Source organism: Sminthopsis crassicaudata, chromosome 1 (assembly GCF_048593235.1).
Source record: "Sminthopsis crassicaudata isolate SCR6 chromosome 1, ASM4859323v1, whole genome shotgun sequence".
Taxonomy (NCBI): domain Eukaryota; kingdom Metazoa; phylum Chordata; class Mammalia; order Dasyuromorphia; family Dasyuridae; genus Sminthopsis; species Sminthopsis crassicaudata.
The window spans coordinates 228,701,872-228,725,372 of NC_133617.1; the positions used below are offsets into that span (position 1 = coordinate 228,701,872).

The window sequence follows — 23,501 nt, forward strand, 5'->3', positions numbered from 1 at the left end:
CTTTCCATTATTTGTTTTAACTTTTTGATGTTATTCTTAAATTCTTATTTCTATCCCACTTACTATTCCCACCCTATCAGACTATCAAAAGAAAATTTATCTGTTCACATTTTCAATTACTTTCTTTCAGCTGGACACATTTATTTGAATATATAAATTTACACAATTTGAATCTATAAACATGACAATGTGACAGTTTTAAATACCCTTGTGGTAAATGGAGATATCAAGATATTGGTAAAATGTTGAATCCAGAACCAAGAATAAATCCTTACTAGCTTTGAACTTATGGGCATGTCATTTAGCTTCCTAGAATCACAATTTCCTCCTCTATAAAATGGGAGTAATAATACTTGTCCTATCTACCACACAAGGTTATTGTAAGAAATAAATAATGTATTAAATAATAAATGAATTAAATATATTAATAATAAATGAATTAAATAATATATGCAAAGAACTTTTCCAGTCATAAAGTACTATATAATTGCAAACTATTATTATAATTTTCCAACTTCAAAGATGAGAATCAATCTATTAGATGGTAAACATGAATTAAGATATTTCATCTCTTTTTAGCAGAAATGATAACATTTTTTCAGAAATAGCAGGGATGTCTCTATTATTACCTCAAAAAAGTTTCTTCACTATTTACTCAGAATTCTGCTTTCAGTGTTTTTTCTGAAATGTCCAGATCTCCATTCCTTTCCCCTTTTTTTTAAAAAAGAAGAGTTTTGTGGATGTTCTCTTTTTTTCCTTCTCAATGATTCCCTCTCCTCACATATCATAGAACCCTCCCTTGTAATAAAGAAGTACAGTCAAACAAAATAATCAATACATTGGTTATGTCTGAAAACTTTATTCCACAACTAGAGTCAGGTGACCACTTGGCCAAATGACCAGATGCATACTTTAGTCTTCTGAAGTAATCAGTTCACTTAGTTCTGATATCTTTTGGTGTTAGTTTTCTTTGCATTATTGTGGTCATGATGTAAAATGTTCTCCTGACTGTACTTTCTTTGTTCTATATCAGTTCATAAAAGCTTTCCCAAGTTTCTAAGATTTCCCAAGTTTCTCTGAATTCTTCATAAACATTCTTTTTGATAGCTCAATAATATTCTATTACATTTATATACCATAATTTGTTCATCTATTCCTCAGTCAACAGACACCCATTTTCTTTTCCTTTTGTCAAATCCAAAAAAATCAAATGTTACTACAAATATTTTTGTATATATGAGATCTTTTCCTTTTTCCTTAATTTTTTTTCAAAATGATTTTAGTAATAGTTGGTATTCTACACATTAAAGTTTGCAAAGTGCTTTCCTTAAATTATCTCATTTTACCCTCATAATAACAGCAAAATCCATAAAACACAGAATCTATCAAGAAGTATTTTATGTGTTTCTACTACATAGCAGGCACTGTCCTAGTTGCTAGAGATACAAATTCAATAAATAACTAATCTCCATTTGCAATGAGTTTACAATCTGGGAGGAGGAGCAGAGAAAGAAATGATAATAGATATTTAGATAGCTAGATGGATAACTAGATGGATAGCTGTGTATAATTATGTTGGAAAAAATTCTAAGTTAAATACAAGTATTTTGTGAGAGAATGTACTTGGAGGATCAAGAGGGATTTATAGCGGTTCTCAAACTGAGTCCTAAAGGAAAAAAGAAACTCTGTGAGGTGACACAGGGAGGGTATTTCAGGTATGGGAAAAAAACAATATCAAAGTGCAAAGAGTAAAGATCAGCAAGCGATGGAGTGTCCAGTATGAGAAGAGGAAAGCCCAATTTGGTTGTATTACAGAATGACATATCCAATAAATCTGGAAAGATAATTTGAGTCAAAGTTGAGAAGGGCTTGAAAAGCTAAACAGATTGATTTGTATTTAATTCCAGAGACAATAAGGAACCACTAGAACTTGTAGATTAGAGAAGTGTCATAATCAGGTCTGTGTATAAGGGGGAAAAAATACTTTGGCAACAATGAAAAAGATTTCACTCCATTATTAGGATTCAATATGTGGGTCCACAGAGTGGCTAGGTTGTATGATGGTTAGGGTACCAAGCTTGTAGTAAGGAAATCTCATCTTCTTGAATTAAAATCTGGCCTGTGTGACCCTAGTCAAGTCACTCAACTGTGCTTATCTCAGTTTCCTCATCTGTAAAATGATCCAGAGAAATAAATGGCAAACTACTTTAATATTTCTGCCAAGAAAACCCCAATTGGGTCACAAAAAATCAGGCATGAATGAAAAGCTACTGAACAACAACAACATCTGTCCTTTAAAAGCCATGACTTCTGCTGGAATGATCTGGATTTAGATTCCAACATCCCAAAGTCAACATTCTATTCTTTGTCCTAGACCTTTATTTCCAGAAGTCCAACAGATGATTCAGAGTTTTGTGAGCTCTTCAGAATTTTGTAATGATTACTTAAATAATAAGCAACCTCAAAAGCTACTTGAATTCCCTGACCAATCCCAGTTCTATCCCTAGACATACATATGTATATTATTATTTTTAAAACAGTATACTAATACTTATTTGTGAAGTTCTGTGTGGATCTAGTAAGAATTATATGCTGAAGAAATATTCAATAATATAATAATTGGGCAAAAATATATAACTTGTTAGTGTAGAATATTAATTCAGAGAAGAATAAAAAAGTTATTATAATATCATTCAAATTTTCACAATTTTTCTTTCCAAAATTCAAAGATGGGAATATTTTCATAAGGGATAGGAAGAGGAATGACTACTTGACTTGGTGCTAACCATTAAAAAGGAACTGATTGCTAAAGTATAAATTATGATAATTTTCACATCAAGTGACAACACCATTTTAGAACTCAGGTTAAAGAAGGTCAGCCTAGCATTAGCATCCTACATTTCAAAAGAGTTCTCTGTAAAGAGTTCTAAGAAAGAATGTGTTAGATCCATAATCCTAAAATTCAAGGAAATAATACGAAAAAAGATGAGATGAGCTCAAAAACGAAATACCAAAGACATAAACAAAGACATAAATATACTTTTCCAGTAAGGAACACAAGAGGAAGCTGTCTAAAGAAACTAATGTGAAATGATATTTATTTCAAAATAACTATGGAATATATAAAATATTTAGTCTACCCAACAAGAGATACACAGGAACTATATGAATATAACTATAGAATTCTTCAGAGAAGACTTTTAAGAGTCCCTTGGGCAACAAGGAAATCAAATCAGTTGACATTTAAAGAAATTAATTAAAATTGTTCATTGGAAGGCCAAATACTGAAGCTGAAGCTTAAATACTTTAGCCACATAAGGAGAAGATGGAACTAACTTATTGATGTTGGAAAAGATTGAAGGCAAAACTAAAAAAGAGCATATGGAGACTGATAGATTGTATCTTGGAAACAATGAGGACAATTGAACAACAACATAGCATACTCTTCATAACAACAATAAAGATACTTAAATAATTGGAAAGCCATTAATGGCTCATGATTGGGACATATTGATATAATTAAAATAATGATACTACTTAAATTAATTTGTGTATTTAGTGAAAATGACTCAAGCTACTAAAGGATTATTTTCTAGATCTTGAAAATAATTTTAAAATCCATCTTGAGGGAAAATATGGGGGGAGTCAAAAAAGAGACTCAACAATACCAGATTTCAAACGATTCTTGATAGCAGTATTCATCACTACTATTTGGTACTGATTAAAAACCAGAAAAGTCCATCAATGAGCCAGATCAGTACACAAAACAGAAAATGAAACAATTGTTACTGGGAATAGACTCATTATTCTACCAAAAATGCTGAGAAAACTCGAATCAGTCTAATAGATTCAGACTAATATTTTACATACTATACCCAAGATAAGCTCAAAATGCATACATAATTTAGATACAAAACATTACATATTAAACATAAAGCACAGAAAAGGAAATATCTTCCACAGTTATGAATAGGGGGAAAGTTATCAAAGAAAAGGCATAGAGTATGAAAACACCCCCCAAAAAAAGTCATTGAACCATATTTTTTAAAAATACACATAGAAGAAAACAGACATAGGGTCAGAAGGAAGTACAGATAAACAGCATAACTTTGAAAGTTATGGGGAAAAACAATAGAGAATAGATATTTGTCATTTTATATATAAGCCTCTATTCTTTATATAAAGAAAAACTTTTTTTTGATGTAAAATTCAGAAAATAACAAAATAAACTGATATAAATGAATAACAAATTCATCAGCCAGGTTCTATGTTTTAAAATACTATCTATAGGAAGTGGTTTAGACATGGTCAAAGGCAAGTAACAGAATATAAATACAGTGGCCTGGTCTTATTTTTTTTTTAAGTGTCAAGTAACCAACTTTGAAAGACTTAGAAACTCTGATCAACACAGTGGAATCAACCAGCATTCCAGAGGACTCATGATAAAAATATTCTATCTACTTCGAGGGAAAGAAATGATTTACTGAGACCACAGATTTAAACAACTTTTTTTGGGCTTAGCTAATGTGGGAATTTATTTTAGCTGACTATTTGCAATGTTTTGTTTTTCTTGCTCTTTCATTGGGTCAGAACTGGGGAGTAGGGAGGGAAAGAATTTGAAACTGAAAAGAAAATGTAATTGAATTTTTAAAAGAATGTCAGGAATATTGAAATTCAAAATATGATGAGGATGGTGATGAATGATGGAACAACAAAAAGAGAATTCCTTTTTTTTTTTTTTTTAAGTTATATTGGAAGTGGAGAAAAGATCAAAGAAGGAACATGCAACTATCTATGCACATCAATGTTCTGTTTTTCCCTTTAAGTGGCATTATTTTTAGGATACAACAGATATAGTGTACCTCTAATAAGTGCACTATCCTCAGCAAATTCAAGCACAGTAGATAAAGCACCAAGTCCTTACTTAAGAAGGCTTGAGGTCAGATTTAACCTCAGACTCTCACTAGCTGCATAATCCTAGATAAATCACTTAACCCTGTTTGCCTCAGTTTCCTCATCTATAAAATGAGCTGGAGAAGGAAATGGCAAACTGCTCCAGAATTTTTTCCAGGAAAACCCCAATGAGATCACAGAATCAGATATGACTCACTGACTAAACAAGCCCAAACAAGAGGTAGCTGGATGTTTCAGTGGATAGAGCACTAAACCTGGAGTCAGGAAGTTCAAATGGGCTTCACATACTTACTAGCTGTGTAATCCTGAGCAAGTCACTTAACCTCTGAATTAATCCACTGGAGAATGAAATGGCAAACCACTCTAGTGTCTTTGCCAAGAAAACTCCATGGCTCATGGGGTCTTGAAGAGTCAGACAAGATAAATGAGGTAAATGAGCTTAATTTAGATTCCTGACAAATTCTAAGATATAATGTTAAAAGAATAATTTGGGCATCTAGAAAGGAAAGCAGAACATAAGCTCCTAGAAGGCAGAATCTGTCTCACTTTTATATTTGCATTACCATCACTTAGCACTAGTGGGAAATTGACAAATGCTTGTTGATTGAACCATGATTACTAAAAGCCAGGATGTTTTCATTGGTATATCTGACTAATCTCATTTTCTTTTTTTGACAAGATTACTAAACAATCCATCAATATGTTTTATTGAGCACTTGCTACACAATGTGCCAAACATTGTATTAAAGGCAAAAGAAAAAAAAAGTCCCTGCCCTCAGGGAGGTTATATTCTAACAAGGGAAGCAACATGTATGTATCTAAGTGTGGCACCCCTTTACCCATGGTGTTGGAGTACAATTGAGATGGGTGTCTGCAGGACAGTACAGAAATCCTGAGTATATTCCAATTCAAGGACCATATGGGGTTGTATACAACCAGGTATAAAAAGCCAATTCTATATTCTATAGAAGAAGGGGAACTAAAATCTCTTAAGAAATGAGTAGTGAGCAAATATGCCAATGGGACACCATGAGGTTCTCTCTATGGGGAGAACAAGAGAGGATAGAGATTAGTTCCACCATAAAAAGTCACACAGGGAGCATCTTCTGTCTTTACTGCTTTTTTCTGATGGGAATGAGAAGATGAGCAAGGGATTAGAACTGGAAGATGCAGAAAACATACTTAGCAGATTCAGAATGGCTGAGACCATCCCTTTGCCAAGAACACAACTGCTGTTTATATCACTCTGGCATTTAACCAGGGCAGCAGAACCACCTGTTCTGCATTACTCTCATTCTCTCTCAGCCACAAAGAGAAGGACTTCATTTTCTCCCTGCGTCATGCTTGCTCACTTCCTGAAATTTCATCCCTTTCTTTAGGGTGAGAGGAGGAAACTGCCTTTTCAGACATGGTCACAAATCTTCTGGTCCTTGAATCTGAACACATCAAGGAGTTCCATAGGCATCTATCTCAGGGATAGGGTGATACATAAAAACATACAGATTATATACAAAATGAACCCAAAATAGTTCAGTGAGGAAAGGTTTCAAGTATAAAGTAGTACTTGAGCTGAGCACTTCCAGGGATTCCAGGAGGTAGTGAGGAAAGGGCATCTTCCAGAAATGGATGATAACTAATACAAAAGTAGAGAAACAGGGAATAGAGTGTCAATGTGGGGGAGGGCATTATCACTACACAGCATTATTCATGAAGGGGAGAAATGTCTTAAGAAGACTAAAAAGGTAGAAGAGGATTAGATTTTGATGAATTTAAACTGAAAAGGAATTTACATTTTATCATAGAGGTAATTAGTAGCTACCTGAATATCCTGAGAAAGGAATTTCATGGTCAAATGTGAACTTTAGGAAAAACAATATGGAAGGTGTTCTGTTGTGGGGAAATATGGAGGGACCAACTTGGACATTGGAAAGAGAAAGAAACAACATGATTTGGCATCTTTCTGCCTAATCCAAAGATAATGAACACAGAATTCTAAAATTAGTAGAAAATATATCTATCACTGGCGGCCAAATTTTACCATTCTAGCTGAAAAGAGATATTTTCCCCCTTTATTAAAGGTTTTTTTTATTTTTCAAAACACATGCATAGACAATTATTCAACTTTAGCCCTTGCAAAAAACCTTGTGTTCCAATTTCCCCCCCTCTTACCCCACCCCATCCCCTAGATGGCAAATAGTCCAATATATGTTAACATGTTAAAGTATATGTTGAATATAATACATGCATACATATTTATACAATTATCTTGCTGCACAAGAAAAATCAAATCAAACCAGAAAAAAAAAAATGAACAGCAAAATAAAATACAAGCCAACAACAAAAAAGAGTTAAAATTCTATGTTGTGAACTAAACTCAGTTTCCACAGTCTCTGTGTATAGAAGGCTCTGTTCTTCACTAAACAATTAGAACTGGACTGAATCATCTTACTGTTGGAAAGAGTCACGTCCATCAGAACTGATCATCATATGATGATTTATATAACGATCTCCTGCTCACATCACTCAGCATCAGTTCATTTAAGTTTCTCCAGGCCTCTCTGAAATCATCCTGCTGATTGTTTCTTACAGAACAATAATATTCCATAACATTCATATACCACAATTTATTCAGCCATTCTCCAATTGATGGGCATCCACTCACTTTCCAGTTTCTGGCCACTACAAAAAGGGCTGCCACAAACATTTTTGCACACGTGGGTCCTTTTCCCCCCTTTAAGATCTCTTTGGGATATAAACCTAGTAGTAACACTGTTAGATCAAAGGGTATGCACAGTTTGATAACTTTTTTGAGCATAGTTCCAAATTGCTCTCCAGAATGGCTGGATCCATTCACAATTCCACTAACAATGCATCAGTATCCCGTCTTCCCACATCCCCTCCAACATTTGCCATTATCTTTTCCTGTTGAAAGTAAATATCTTAATGCACAATTACCATTTAAGAAAATTGTTCCCAACTTTGGGATAAGGGTGATATGAGTGAGAATAAGGAATTGAGAAAGAAACCAAAGATATGAACCTGGATGACTGGAAGGAAAATGATATCTTCTACGGTAATATGGTTGAGGGAATGATAATGAGTTCTCTTTAACCTTGTTGGAATGAGGGCCCCACTGAGAATGGGTAATGAAACTTGTAGTGAACAAAGTCAGCACAGTTAGGTGATTTCCTCTAGCTCAGTTAAGGAGCACATTAAGTAGGAGTAGAGGAAATATAAAGGTGGCAGCCATCCAAAACCAGGGTTGGCAAAGTCAGCACCATAGCTGGACAATGGAACAAAGGATTTAAGATCAGAGTGCAGAGTTGAACTGGTTTAGTAAGGGATAAAAATTGAGAAAATAGAAGCAGGTAGCCACAACATTCATGATGGATGGACAAAGTATTAGGGGATAGAAGAACTAAACAGAGAATAAAGAATATCTGAGGGAGCAGTTTGGTCACACAAAGGATAGAGGACTGGTGCTGGATTCAGGAAGACCTGAATTTAGTCTGAGACACTTACTAGCTGGGTGACCCTGGGCAAGAAAGGAAGAAGGAAGGAAGGAAGGAAGGAAGGAAGGGAGGAAGGGAGGAAGGGAGGAAGGGAGGAAGGGAGGAAGGGAGGAAGGAAGGAAGGGAGGGAGGAAGGGAGGAAGAGAGGGAGGGAGGGAGGGAGGGAGGGAGGGAGGGAAGGAAGAAGGAATTGGGCAGGGAGAGAGGAAGGGAGGAAGAAAGGAAGAATAAGTAATGATGAAGAATAGAAAAGCAGAACCAAGAAATTTCATAGACATAGTATATCTGGATTTCTATAACTTTTATATATAAAGAAACACTTCATTCAAGAAAAAAACTAAAAATCTTTGAACATGGTCAGCAATAAAATTTTATCTCTCTCTCGCTCTTCCTTCTCTTTCTCTCTTTATATAGATAAAACGATATACATATATAATACACATGCATATACCATACATATATAAATCCCCATATATGCATGCATATATATACTTTTATCCATATAGCATATATGCTACCCATACATATATACTACCACATATGCAATTTTATGTATAATTATATATTGTATAATAATTATTATGACAATTATTGTATAATATATATTATATAAATTCTGAGGATCCTTTTGCCAACTGCCATTCACAATAATGATTTGGAATCCCCAGAGCAAAGGTAATAGCTTTACCTTCTGTCCCAGGCTCTAAGTGATGCTCCTGACCAGTTGAAATATATATATTTGGTTTATAATTCAAAATTTATTGTTCCAATACACTCAAGAGATGCAAGCACTTCTGTGACAAATATATAGAAAAAGAGGGAAATCAACACATAACAGTCATTTAGCTTAAATGAAAGGAAATTTCTCTAAATGTTTTGACAATACTCCCAAGAGGAGTTTCATCTTTCTCCAGTTAAGTTAATCATACATTTTAATAAAATAAAGGATGATCAGTTATGTTAAAGTTATTTTGTGTACTTTCTTTCAAAATAAACTCCAAATTCTATAATCCATGCGAGTTAAACACTAAAACTAAACTTTACATATTAATAATTTGGTTGAGGTGGGGGTTTCAGCCCCATTGAGCTATTATTAAAAAAAATTTGGATGCTGTAACACTTGGTCCATATATGTTTAATATTGATATTGTCTGTGGTATCTTTAGCAAGATGCAATTTATGGTTAACTTTCTTATCTCTTTTAATTAGGTCTATTTGTGTTTTTTCTTTGGGAGCAAAATTGCTATCCCTGCTTTTTTATATTTCAGCTGAAGTATAATAGATCCTACTCTTAGGTGGAGAATTGGATACAGAATGGCCTAAGGTTTGGGGAAGGGAGGGAGAAAATTTTGGAACTCAAGGTTTTTTGAGGGTGAATGTTGAAAACTATTTTTGCATGTACTTTGAAAATAAAATGGTTTTTTTTTCCCCTGAGACAATTGGAGTTAATTGACTTGACCAGGTCAAAGAGCCAAGAAGTGTTAAGTATCTGAGATCAGATTTGAACTCAGGTCCATATAACTAGCTGCCCCATAAAAAAATTATTATTAAAATGAACTGATAGACTGCCAAAAAAAAGAATATAGCTGATAGACAACATCAGTCCCTTTCTGCGGCAGAACAGTGCCCTGCCAGTTTGGCTCAGAACTTTTTTGGATATCTCATCAGGCTTGCCCAATTAATTAATTAATTCTGACTGGACTCTAAATGTTAGACTCCTGGTCACTCTGCTGGCCTTACAAAGTTCACAAGGTTATAGCCTAGCCTTAGGCCATTATGTAGCCAATTCTCCACCCAAGAGCAGACAAGAACAAAATCAAGAGACAAAGAAGCAAAGACCCAGGGAGCACCCTAGTTAGGCATTAGAGCCAGGATCAACTTCAGTAAAATCCCTGGTAAAGATTTGATAGTATTTGTTTGTTTGTCTTTCTGATACCCTTGTGGAAAAATGGGGAGATGAGGGTCAAATTATAGGGCAGTTAGGTGTATTTTGATCTCGTTGAGTGAATAAACCCAGAGTAACCATGGGAGTGCTACTAAAATCTGCCCTTGGCCCTGTGCTGTTCAGCACTTTAATCAAAGACGACAGCAAAGATTGAATGCTTATCAGATTCTTCATATAAAAATGTGAGAGGAATAGCTACCATATTAGAGCCAAAAAGCTTTCAACAATGAACTGAATTCAATAATATGACATTTTATAGGCCAAATACAAAAGCAAACACTGGAGTTCAAAAACGCGACTGGATGAGAACAAAGTAGGAGAACCTGCCCAAACAGAATCAGGCGGGGAAAGATCTGGGAGTTTTAGTTGCCTCCAAGCTCAACATGAAACTAAAGTATGATGCTATATTTTGTTCTGGATGCTCTGGCATCCAGAAGGGCAATGTTGAGTCACTTCAGCTGTGTGTGATTCTTTGTGGTTCCAATCAGAGTGGGGGGGGGGGGTTAGAGCAAAAATACTAGTATAATTTGCCATTTCTTCTCTAGCTCATTTTACAAGTGGGGAATCAGAGGCAGAGTTAAGAGACTTGCTCAGAGTCACACAGTTAGGATATGTCTGAGGTCACATTTGAAGTTAGGAAGATGAGTCTTTCTGATTCCATGTTCTATTCACTAAGCCATCTAGCTGCCCAATGTATTCTTAAGCTGTATTTTTTTTTTCATTTTAATAATTAGCATTTTTTTTCTAAATTCTAATCTAAATTCAAAGATAGTTTTCAACTTTGCAAAACCTTGTGTTCCAAATTTTTTTCCCCTCTCCTCCTCCCTCCTCCCTCCCCAAAACAGCAATCTGATATAGGTTAAACATGTGCACTTCTAAACATATTTCCATATTCATCATGCTGCACAAAAAAAAGATCAAATCAAAAGGGAAAAAACATAAGAAAGAAAAAAAAATAGCCAAAAATAAAAATAAAAAGATAAAAATGCTATGCTTTGATCCTCATTCAGTTCCATAATTCTCTCTCTCTGGATATGGATGGCATTTTCCAACATAAGTCTATTGGAATTGTCTTAAATCGCTACATTGTTGAAAAGAGCCTAGTCTATCTCAGTTGATCATCATATCATCATTCTTGTTACTTAGTTCAATGTTCTCTTGGTTCTGTTAAGCTGTATTCAAAGAGATATAAATGTACAGAACTAGGGAGGTTAACAGTTTTGCTAAATTCTGAACTATTCAAGCCATATTTGAAATGCTATGCTAAATTTGGGGACCACATTGTAGGAAGGATTTTGACAAATGTTAAGGCATTTGTAGTGAACCCAATCAGCACAATTAAATTCATCAACTCAGTTCAGCAGCACATTAAGTAGGAGTAGGTGAAGAAGAGATGAAAAATATTCCATTTTTTATGAAAGAATTAGAAGTGAAAGGGCAAGAACTATAGAAGCTTAGGGAAAAGAAGACTTGGAAGAGAAAGTGACTGTCTTCAAATATATTAAAGATTGTCAGGTGAGAAAAGGATTTATTTAATTTTGCTTGGGGCTAAAAACAGTAGGGAGAACTGGCAGATTTATGCTGTGTTTAGGGTGCCAAAACTTATCCCAAACTGGAATGGGCTGATATAGATTGTAGTAGTTTTCCTATCACTGGAAAAAGTTCAAGTGAAGGTGTGGAATGGCCACTTGCCAGTTGTTTTACAGAAGGGATTCCTACTCAAAAATAATCCCTGCTCTTCCTTCCAGTTCTGAGAGGTGATGGAACTCTCTGAACCAGTCTAAGCAGACAGGGGTTGGTTATTTACAGTAATAAATTCTATAAATGGCAGGACAAAATGAATACAATTCTGGACTTAGACACTAGCTGTGTGATCTTGGAGGAGTCACCAAGTCTTGGTTTTCTCACTTGTAAAATGAGAAATTTGGGCTTTGAAGGTCCCTTTCCAGCTCTATATCTGATCCTAGGAGTCCATGGCACTACTTAATGGTGTTATTAAGAAGTCAGACTCAAGGAGTTTAAGCAGTAATGATGCCATCAACAATATTTTATCAATTAGAAAACCATGGGTAAATTGCCACTAGAAAGCTGGATGGTGCCATTTTCCAGGATGGGATGCATTTACTCTGATTACTTCCTTTCTGAAAACTTCCTATTAAGGCATCTGGGTGGTATAGTAGATAGAGTACTAGCTTCAGAGTTTAGAAAATCTGAATTCGAATCTGGTCTCAGACAGTAGCTGTATGACTCTGGGTAAGTCACTTACTCCCATTGCCTCAAAAAAAAATTTTTTTTTTATCCACAAAAGTCATGCTTAGCACCTTTCAACTGAAGTTTGGCGTGGTTGACCTTACTACAACCAGGCAAGAATACATTTTAAATTATTTTTCAAGCATTTTAATAGGCTTTAATTTACACTCCTTTCCCTTGTCTCTGCCTTGACACATATTTGTGGAAAGGAATTAGGGAGATATATATATATATATATATATATATATATATATATATATATATATATATATTGCTATACAGCATGCAGTTAATAACCTGGATAGATGAGAAACCTATGACCTTGACTTTCTTGGATCATATAAAGTGATATGGACACAAAAGTTTAAAACAAGACATTAAGAACTTGTATCATGACCATAATGGTGAAGAACTTAGAAATCTCTTATATGGTTGAAAAAACTAAGGATTATTGGCCTGAAAAATAGAAGGAAGAGGCAGTTAATTGGCAGCTAGGTGACAGAGAATAGAACACTGATCCTGAAATCAAGAGGACCTATATTCAAATTTGACCTCAGACACTTAACTAGACAAGTCACAACCCCCATTACCCAAAAATAAATAAATAAATGAAGAGTGGAACAAGGAGGGAATTATAATTATCTTCAAATAACTAAAGGGCTGTCATATAGAAAAGAGAATAGAAAATAGAATTAATCTTTGTAGTTCCAGAGAATAAAACTATGAACAATAGGCATAGTGTTTGGAGAGGCATATTTCAATGCAATCTAAGGAAGAACTGTGTAATTATAAAAACTACTGAGAAATGGAATGGGATTCTGAGTAATAAACTCTCCATCACTAGAAGCATTGGAGCAGAATCTGAAAGGTTATCTATTAGAAATGTTCTAGCAATGATCCATCTCTGCATTGGGTGAAAGGTTTGGGTGAAAGGTTAGACTGGATGACTTTCTTTGACACTTGCCAGCTCAAAGATTCTGTACTTCTCCAAGGACAGTGCTTACACAAAGCACAGTCATTCTTACTTTGCTCTGATAAAGCAACTTTATTAGAACAACCATTGAAAATCAATTGAGCATTAAAACAAGTTTCATAGAATAGTCATATAATCACACATTTGCCAACAAAACTGCTGATTGAGCAAAGATAGCAATGGAAGCTTGAAGCTCAACCACCTTTGGTATTTAAATCTCTCAAACTTTGAAAAATAGCTTTCTCTTCTTTCAGTCTAAAATTGCTTTCTGACCTTATATTAATTCTGAAATACAACATAATTTAGATAACTGTTAAAATCTCTTGATGATAGTTTGAAGTGTGAACTGAAAACCACACCTTAAAATTGTCAATAATGTCCATTGAAGCTCCCTATAAAATGAGCTTCCATCGATCTGGTGCATTTGGCATTCAGCCAAAATTCGTGCTTATCTAAATAGTTTTGCAGCTATACACATAGAAGATTTGCCATATGGCATCATTGCATCAGATGAGAGCACACAGCAGGGTTTTTATTTGGTCCCAATGAAACCAAAGGTAGAGAACATTAGAATGCCAGGCATAGAAGAGCTTTCCAGTCCAATGTATCTACTTGAATTATAAGCATAGAACTAGTGTGTGTGTGTGTGTGTGTGTGTGTGTGTAAAATAGGTGGATTTGTACCAAAGTTAGTTTTAAACTATATATTGATGTCTTGCATATAACTTAGGTAGAGGGAAATACCATATGGATCTCTTAATTTCAGTACATTTTGATTTTGCTTCTGTAGAAGATCCATCATACACATAAATTAACCTTTATAATTATCTGTAATGTTGCTTGCAGAAATTGACTCTACAGAACTGACTTCTAAAAAAACTTAAAAAATTTTAAAACTGATGCTAGCATAGTTCGATTGATTCTAAGAATGGAATTTCACATAGTTTTGTGAATTGCTATGTGGTCTTAACTTTTAATTTAGCATAAATTTTAAGCACAAGAATTGCTCACATTGATATAACATTGGAAGATTTACAATTCACTTTCCTCGTAGCAACTCTGTGAACTAAGTAGTGGAAATATATTATTATCATCCCCTATTACAGACAAGAAAACCAAGACTTGGTTTAAGTCTTTAAGTGACTTGCTAGGAAAAGATATCTAAGTAAGTGGCAGAACTTGGACGCAAATCAAGATGCTCTTTATGCCAAAAACAATCCTGTATCCACTACTATCAGATGTCTGATCATGCTTTGAACTGAGCAAAGTCAAAAGCTAAGATGAGTTGGTTTGTTTAGGGTGTAGGCAGAAAATAAATGGATAATTTATATTACCTAGTTTGAGCAAAATACTATATCCAACAGAGATGTTATAACTAATATTTAAGACTTAACTGACAATGTGTGAGATAAATTATCAAAGGAGCCAGTCATCTATTCCTACTGTCATCTTTCTACATTTGGGGAGGATATTCTTTTGGTGGATTTTCTAACAGTTCTTTTAGGGGCAGCTAGGTAGTACAATGGAGAGAGCACTGGCCCTGAAGTCAGGATGATCTAAGTTCAATCCAGCCTCAGACACTTAGTAATTGTGTGACTGTTGGGCAAATTATTCAACCTGATAGCTAGCCAAAAAACAAACAAACAAACAAAAATCTTTAAAAAAAAAAAAAAAAAAAAAGTCCTTTGTACAATGGTTATTTCAGGCTCCCTGGATTAAAAATAGAATGACTCAGAAAAGATCCAATAATGTTCCACTCTTCATTAACTGTCACTTATTTTCTTTAAAAGTTAAAATAAGATAAAATAATTTGCATATATAACAGTCAAGCTTTAGTGAATGCACATAAATATTTCACATGCAAAAGGTCACTGCTAATGTGTTATAGCCTAGTCTTATGCCATTCTCACCTTGGTATGATGTTTACATACTAACTTTCTAGGAAACCATTTTGCTAATCATTGCTGTATTGGTGCATTGGAAAGGACACTACAAAAAGGGAATCATAAAACCAATTTTCTAGTTGAGGATTTTCCACCAATTCCACTAGTATGACTTTGGATAAGTTTTATTTCTTCCCTGGGCCTTAGATTACCTATTTGCCAAATGTGGATTCAGACAAGATGATTTTTAAGGTCCCTTTCAGCTCTAGCAAATCTGAAACTGGCCTTAGTAATATAAACTCAGAGAAGCATCAATCATTCAAAAAAAAAAAATCAGTGCAATAATGTGTACTAACATAATGCTATATATATGTATAATGATGATAAACAATCTCTGCCTTAGAGAAGATAATCACACAACTAGGGAGAGAATTTCATTAGAAATAAGGGGATGAAGTATAGTCCAGCTCTCACTTAGGTTATAATTTAAGTATTGGATATATGCAATAGTGCTAGGTGGCATGGTGGATAAAGCACTGAACCTGGAGTGAGGAAAATTCATCTTCCTGAGTTCAAATTCAACTTCAGCTACTAACTATATGACTCTAGGCAAATTACTTAACCCTGTTTGCCTCAGTTTCTTCATCTGTAAAATGAGCTGGAGAAGAAAATATAAAACTACTCCAGCAGCTTTGCCAAGAAAACCCTAAAAGTGGTCATGAAGATGCAAACATGACTGAAAATGAATAAACACCAACAATATGCAGTAGTATAAACCCTGTGTTAACTATTGAGGGAGCTTAAAGCAAGGAAAATAATGTTGGGTGAGTTAATCAGGAAAATCTTGAAAGAAGACTTTCATTTGGGTCCTAAAGTAAATGTTCACTAGGAAGTAGCAAAAGAAATGAGGCAGCTAGATGATGCATAATAAGGAAATAAGGACAACCTGAATGCAAGTCCAGCTCAAATTGGGCAGCTAGATGGTGCAGTGGGATAGAGCACCAGCCCTGAATTCAGGAGGACCTGAGCTCAAATCCAGCCTTAGACACTTAATGTGTCATAGCTGTGTGACCTTGAGCAAGTCATTTAACCCCAATTCCTAAAAAAAAAAAAAAAAAAAAAAAAAAATCCAGCGTCAGAAACATCCTAGCTGTGTAACCTAAGGCAAGTTATAACTTCTGTTTACCTCTGGAGGAAAAAAAAGCAAATCATTTGGAGCAACTGAATTAAAAAATGTTTCCAATATTTACTAGCTAGATGAACCTGGACAAATCATTTAGTCTCTGTTAACCTTAATCTGAGCTTATATTGGTCTGATCAGACACAGTCAGACATACTGTAATTTGATTCTTTCATAGTGATGTCATTTTGGTTCTCTTCAAAAATAGAGGACAATATACCTTAATCCATTGGACAAGGAAGTAGAAAACTACTCTGGCATCTTTGCCACAGAAAAAAACAAAAAAACAAAAAAACATGGACAATATGGTTCCAGAGTTCAAGAAGAGTCAGATATGACTGAACAACTACTAGCAAAAGAAAAATATGAAGGCATTCTAGACAGGGAATAGTGTAAGCAAAAATAAAAGAGTCAGGTTAGAAAGTACTGAGGTGAAACTGCATAGATATCAATGGAGTCATCTGATAAAAGATTGTAAATGTTAAATGGAGAAATTTAGGTGAGCTCTGATAGAAAGTCACTTGCATTGGGGTGACTTTCACCCACCAATTGAGTTCAGAAAAAAATTCTGTTTTTTTAAACTGGTATAAGATCTCTTGTTCTTGACCCAGAGACAAAAGATTTAAACAAGGAACCACTTGAAAGCAAATAAGAGGTTTGACATCTTTTGTTTAGTTTCAAAACCCTTTTGAATAAAGGTACTGTTTACACCACAGTAGCATTTTAATTGGATTATGAGATGTCACAGGGAGTTATATTTCTACCTGCAAATCTTATGCCAAGCTACTGAGTTGTATATCTCTAATCCACATCAGTTAGTAACATCACTGACTTACAGATCCCTCTCGATCAATAGATCAGTCAATACTTTTTTTTTTCAGAGTTATACCCTTTTTATTTTTTTCCACTTCTCTTTGGTGAATTTTCTTTTTTTTATTATTATAGTTTTTTTTTATTTTTTTATATATGTGTATTTTTAATTTATTTTTAAAAAGCTATTTCTTTTTTTGTTATAGCTTTTTATTGACAAAACATAGACATGAGTAATTTTTCAACACTGACCCTTGCAAAAACTTCTTTTCCAACTTTTCCCCTCCTTCACTCCACCCCTAGATGGCAGGCAGTCCCATACATGTTAAACATGTTAAAGTATATATTAAATACAATAAATGTATACATATTTATACAGTTATTCTGTTGCACAAGAAAAATCTGATTTAGAAAGAAGGTAAAAATAACCTGAGAAGAAAAACAAAAATGCAAGCAAACAAAAACAAAGAGTGTAAATTCTATGTTGTGGTCCACACTCATTTCCCAGTGTTCTTTTTCTGGGTGTAGCCAGTTCTGTCCATCATTGATCAATTGGAATTGGATTAGATCTTCTCTTTGTCGAAGATATCCACTTCCATCAAAATACATCTTCATACAGTATCGTTGTTGAAGTGTACAATGATTTCCTGGTTCTGCTCATTTCACTCAGCATCAGTTGATGTAAGTCTCTCCAGGCCTCTCTGTATTCATCCTGCTGGTCATTTCTTATAGAACAATAATATTACATAACATTCATATACCACAATTTACCCAACCATTCTCCAATTGATGGACATCCATTCATCTTCCAGTTTCTAGCCACTACAAAAAGGGCTGCCACAAACATTTTGGCACATACAAGTCCCTTTCCCTTCTTTAGGATTTCCTTGGGATATAAGCCCAGTAGTAGCACTGCTGGATCAAAGGATATGCACATTTTGATAACTTTTTGGGCATAGTTCCAGATTGCTCTCCAGAATGGCTGGATTCTTTCACAACTCCACCAACAATGCATCAGTGTCCCAGTTTTCCCACAGCCCCTCCAACATTCATTGTCATTATCTTTTCCTGTCATCTTAGCCAAACTGACAGGTGTGTATCTCAGAGTTGTCTTAATTTGCATTTCTCTGATCAGTAGTGATTTGAAGCACCTTTTAATATAACTAGAAATAGTTTCAATTTCATCATCTGAAAATTGTCAGTTCATTTCCTTTGACCATTTATCAATTAGAGAATGAAAGCCAGAGAGTTTTGTACTTAATTCTGGAGGTTACTGGGAATCATTGGAGTTAATCAAGGAAAAAGACAATATGGAAAAATCACTTTGGTGGCTGAATGGAGGATATATTGGAATAAGAAGAGACTTAGTTTGGGGGCTCAAGAAGGACCCCAAATTATTTTGAGTGTTCAGAAGCATCTCAAAATAATTTCCAAACTCAGATCCATCTCCAAGTCAAGGGGCAAAGTTTAATATATGACACCAATTAAAGTGGGTTAAATTCCAAAAGAAGTTAGTACAAAACCAGGTGCAAGAAAGTAAATTTACAAGGAAAAGTGAGAAGGACCAGGTGCTTCATGTCAGTGATATGTTAATTTTATGGCTTAGTGGTGGAGTTGTGGAATGGTCTGGTTCTGACTTTGTGCACAGATTCAGTACCCATAGTTCTCTTGGTAGAGTTCATGGGGAACCTTCAGAAAGTGTGTTTTTAGCCTGAAATGTCACTAGGTCAAATAGAGGACACTCAGTTTTGTTCTGCATATTAGTTAACTTTAAGTACTTTATTATTGTTGCTCTTTAGTTTCAGAAACTCTGTTATCACTGACCAACAGGCTGTTATCTGACAGCCAGCAATATTTGTGGCCTTAGTATCCTGATCATATAGAGTAGACTGGGGCAGGATGGCCTAGGGAAAGAAATATATCATTTCTAACCACATCACTCCCAAGGCCAGGTGACCTTAGGGTTATTGCTATATCCTCCCTAGGAGCTGAACTACATCATTAGGACAAGCAGACCCAATGGGAGGATATTTCAGTAGTCCAAACATGAAGTGATGAAGGCCTACACCAAAGTGATAGCAACAGAGGAGAAAAAGGAGTATATTAAAGAGATTTTTAAAAAACACATTGTTTAAGGTGAAATAAACAGAATCTGGAAAGAGATTAGATATTGGGAATGTAAGAGTGAAAAGATGAGGATGAATTGTGCTAGAAGGGACTGAGAAGATAGAAAGATTGCTCTCTACGGTAATCTGGGAAGTTAAAAGGAAGCAAAAAGGATTTAGGGTGAAAAATAATTAGTTCCCTTTGGAATAGGTTGAGTTTAAGAAGTCTTTTGGACATCCAGTTTGAGATATCTAAAAGGCAATTGGAGATTTATGATTGAAGGACAACAGAAAGAATAAGGCAGGTTAGGTAGATTTCAGAATCATCAATAAATAAACATTTATTAAGCACCTATTCCAGGTACTGTGACAAGCACTGAGAATACAAAAAGGGGAAAAAGACAGTCTCTGACCTCAAAGAGTTCTCAATCACAATTCCATAGGGGAAATTATACTTAAATAAATATATTTATTTTAGCTATGTATAGGAAAAATATGAAATAATTAAGAGAGGGAAGGCATTAAAATTGAGCAGAGTTGGGGAAGGCTTCCTATAGGAGATGGAATTTTAGTTGAGACTTAAAAAGAAAGTCAGGGGACAAAGTAGAGAAACAAAACGTTACAGGTGAGAGGGACAATTAGCAAAAATGCCCAGTCAAGAGGTGGAGTATCTGGTTCACAAAATAGTGTCACTGAATCAGAGTATGTGTAAAGTAGTCAAGTATAGGAAAATTGAATAGTTGGATGGGGTTAAGTTATAAAAGGCTTTGAATGTCAAAAAGAGCATTTTGTATTTGATTCTGGAGGCAATAGTAAACCACTGGAGCCATTGATTGGGGGAAAGGAGGGGATAAACCTGAACTTTGGGAAAATCACCTTAGAGATTGAATGGAGGAAGATGAAGTAGGGTGAAGCTTAAAGAGGACTATTGCAATAATCCAGCTGTGACGTGATAAGATCCTGTACTACAGTGGTGGCAACGTCAGAAGGAAGAAGGGGATGTAATCCAGAGATGCTGCAAAAGTGAAATTGACTGGCAACAAATAGGATATGGGAAGATGAGAGATGGCAAGGAATCCAGGATGATTCCTAGGTTATGTCTGGGGAACTAGGAAAATGGCATTGTCTTTTACAGTAATATGGAAGTTAGGAGATGGGTACAAAATTTAGAGTGAAAGATAATGGATTTCATTTTGGATATGCTGAGTTTAAGATGTCTACTGAACATCTGATTTGAGACATCTCAAAGACAGTTAAAAATGGAAGATTGGAGGTCAGCAGAGAATTAGAGCAGGATAGATAAATTTGAGAATCATCTGCATAGAGATAACTATATCCATGAGAGTTGATGAGAAAGTACTTAGAGGGAGAAAAGAACAATCTCTGAGGAACAGCTACAGTCAGAGAACATGATAGAGAAGAGGAAAAAGTGAAAGAGATAGAAAAGGAGCAATCAGATACATAGGAAGAAAATCTGAAAAACCTAGGGAAAAAGAGAATATCAGGGGGAAGAGAGTGATCAAGAGATCAAAGGCAGCAAAGAGGCTAAGAAGAATGAGGATTTTTAAAAAGCCATTGGATTTGGCAGCTTTGGGAACTTTTGAGAGAGCAGTTTTGATGGAAGGATAAAGTTTGAAGCCAGATCATAAAGGGTTAAAAAGAATAAGAGCAGAGAAAGTGTTGACACCTATTGTAGATGATGCTTTCATAGAATTTAGTTACAGAGAAGAGATATAGAACAATAGTTAGTAGGGATCAAGGGGGAAACATGGGTATGTTTATAAGGCATTAAGGAGGAATGAGCCAGTAGAGAGGGAAGAGAGTGAAAATAAGAGAGAGGAGATGACAGCAGAATCTGTTGGAGGAGACAGAATGAAATGGAATCAATTGGATTTAGTCTTTTTTTTTTCCCCCTGAGGCTGGGGTTAAATGACTTGCCCAGGGTCACACAGCTAGGAAGTATTAAGTGTCTGAGATTAGATTTGAACTCAGGTCCTCCTGAATTCAGGGCTGGTGCTTTATCCACTGCGCCACCTAACTGCCCCCAAGGATTTAGTCTTGGTAAAAAAAAAAAAAATAAGGCCACTTCATCTGTGAGATAGAGGTGGAGGAGAAGCTTCATATAAGAGGTAGAATTTAAACTTTGAAGGAAAATAGGGATTTCAGGAGTAGTTCAGGAAATGAGTTCTGTTGATTGAGAACAAAACCAGTACTGAGTTTTAGAATTCAATTTAGTAAATGGTACCTACTATGTGCCAAGCACTGTGTTAAGCACCAGGAATACAAAAAGAAACAAGAGGCAATCCCAAGCCCTCAAGAAGCTTATAATCTAATGAGGACATGGGAGGGACAACATGCAAGCATATACACACAAAGCAAGCTATATATAGGATAAATAGAAAATAATGAAAATAGGGAAAGTACTGGAATGAAGAATGGTGGAGGAAAGCTTCATATAAAAGATGGGATTTTGTCTAAGAATTTAAGGAAGTCTGAAAGGTTAGTAGTTATAGTATAGGAAAGAAAGCATTGTAGACATGAGGGACAGCCAAAAAGAATGTCTAGAACTGAGAGATGGAGTGTCTTGTTTGTGGAACAGCAAAGAAACAGCAAATCATTGGATCAAAGAGTATATGGTGAGAAGTAAGGTTTAAGAGACCAAAAAGATAGTTCATTAAGCTGTCCACACTGAGGAGAACCAATGTAAGTGGCCTTCTCCCCCAAATTTCTCTGAGTTACTTGTTATATAGGATTCATTCAAAGGAGCAAGGAAATAGTTCTCTGATTGGCCTACATGTGATGAATTTCCAAATAAGACAAATAGATTGCCCAAAATGTATATCTCAGGAAATTGGAAATTCCTTGCATCAATTTTTGGATCCCCTAGAAAGTTTCTCGGGTCAGCATGACCTGCAGGTCCTGACTTATGCAATAAACAAGTCTAGTCTCTAGGCAATACAAATCTGATTTCTTGCCATGCAAGGCTAGATTCAAACAATGCTATAATTAATAATTTTCCCCACAGTGCAATAAAGGTTAAACACCCAAAGTGGCATTATTGGTGGGTATAGACAAAATCCCACACATACATATGGTATGGCAAGGTGGTATAACCATCCATGGTTGTAATACACTATATATTATCCCTTACATGAGGCATGAAAATGGCCACTGCTTTGCACTCCACCTTATCTTCACCTCAAGAGTCTTGATTAGCAGATATGATCATCAACACATAGTTGCACCATAATTTTATTGAGATACTAGGAGTAACCCAGTTGAAAGAAAATGTACTCCTACTCACCACTCTAGCCATTGCATTTCCGGTTCACTCAATTAGCCATTTCTTACATACACAATAAAAATAATGATACTTTTACATCTTAAATATAATAATTTACTTAATAAGACAAAAAGAAATAATAACAATACAGTTATGTGTATTAAAGTCAATGCAGGAATAATAAACACATGCCAACATACATCCAAAATTAGATCATACTTTCCCACAACATCCATAATATCTGTGATGAAGACTCAGGAATCTCAAAGGGACCCATATAAAAGAGGAAATCCCAAAGTGTGTAACGTCACTTACAACTCTGGTCTGCAAGCTTTGATGTAATCAGTCCGTTTACAAACATCTGCATCAGCGAAATTGCTTTTTTGCCCATTGCTTGACTGCTGAGCTTCAGCACTCTTTAGCTGGGCAAATTCTCCCGTTCTCTGCTCCAGCATAACATTAACAAATGTGTAAAATTTGCCATCAGCTTTAAAAGAATATCTGGAAAGTGTGACCATTTGTTGTGAAAACAGTCCTTTTTTAAGGCAGAGAACTACCAAAAAAACTCATCCACCTGCCTCTCTCTAAGCAATATAGATCAGCCTAACCAGTTATTTCACTTACCCAGATTTTGGTTGTCCAACCAT

General features: G+C 35.2%; 1 protein-coding gene across 19 annotated transcripts in view; it reads left to right on the forward strand.

The window, feature by feature from the left end:
- Positions 1–23,501, forward strand: part of DLGAP1 (DLG associated protein 1) — a 1,106,389-nt gene that overhangs the window by 944,921 nt on the left and 137,967 nt on the right. The gene's annotated exons all lie outside the window — the stretch shown is intronic.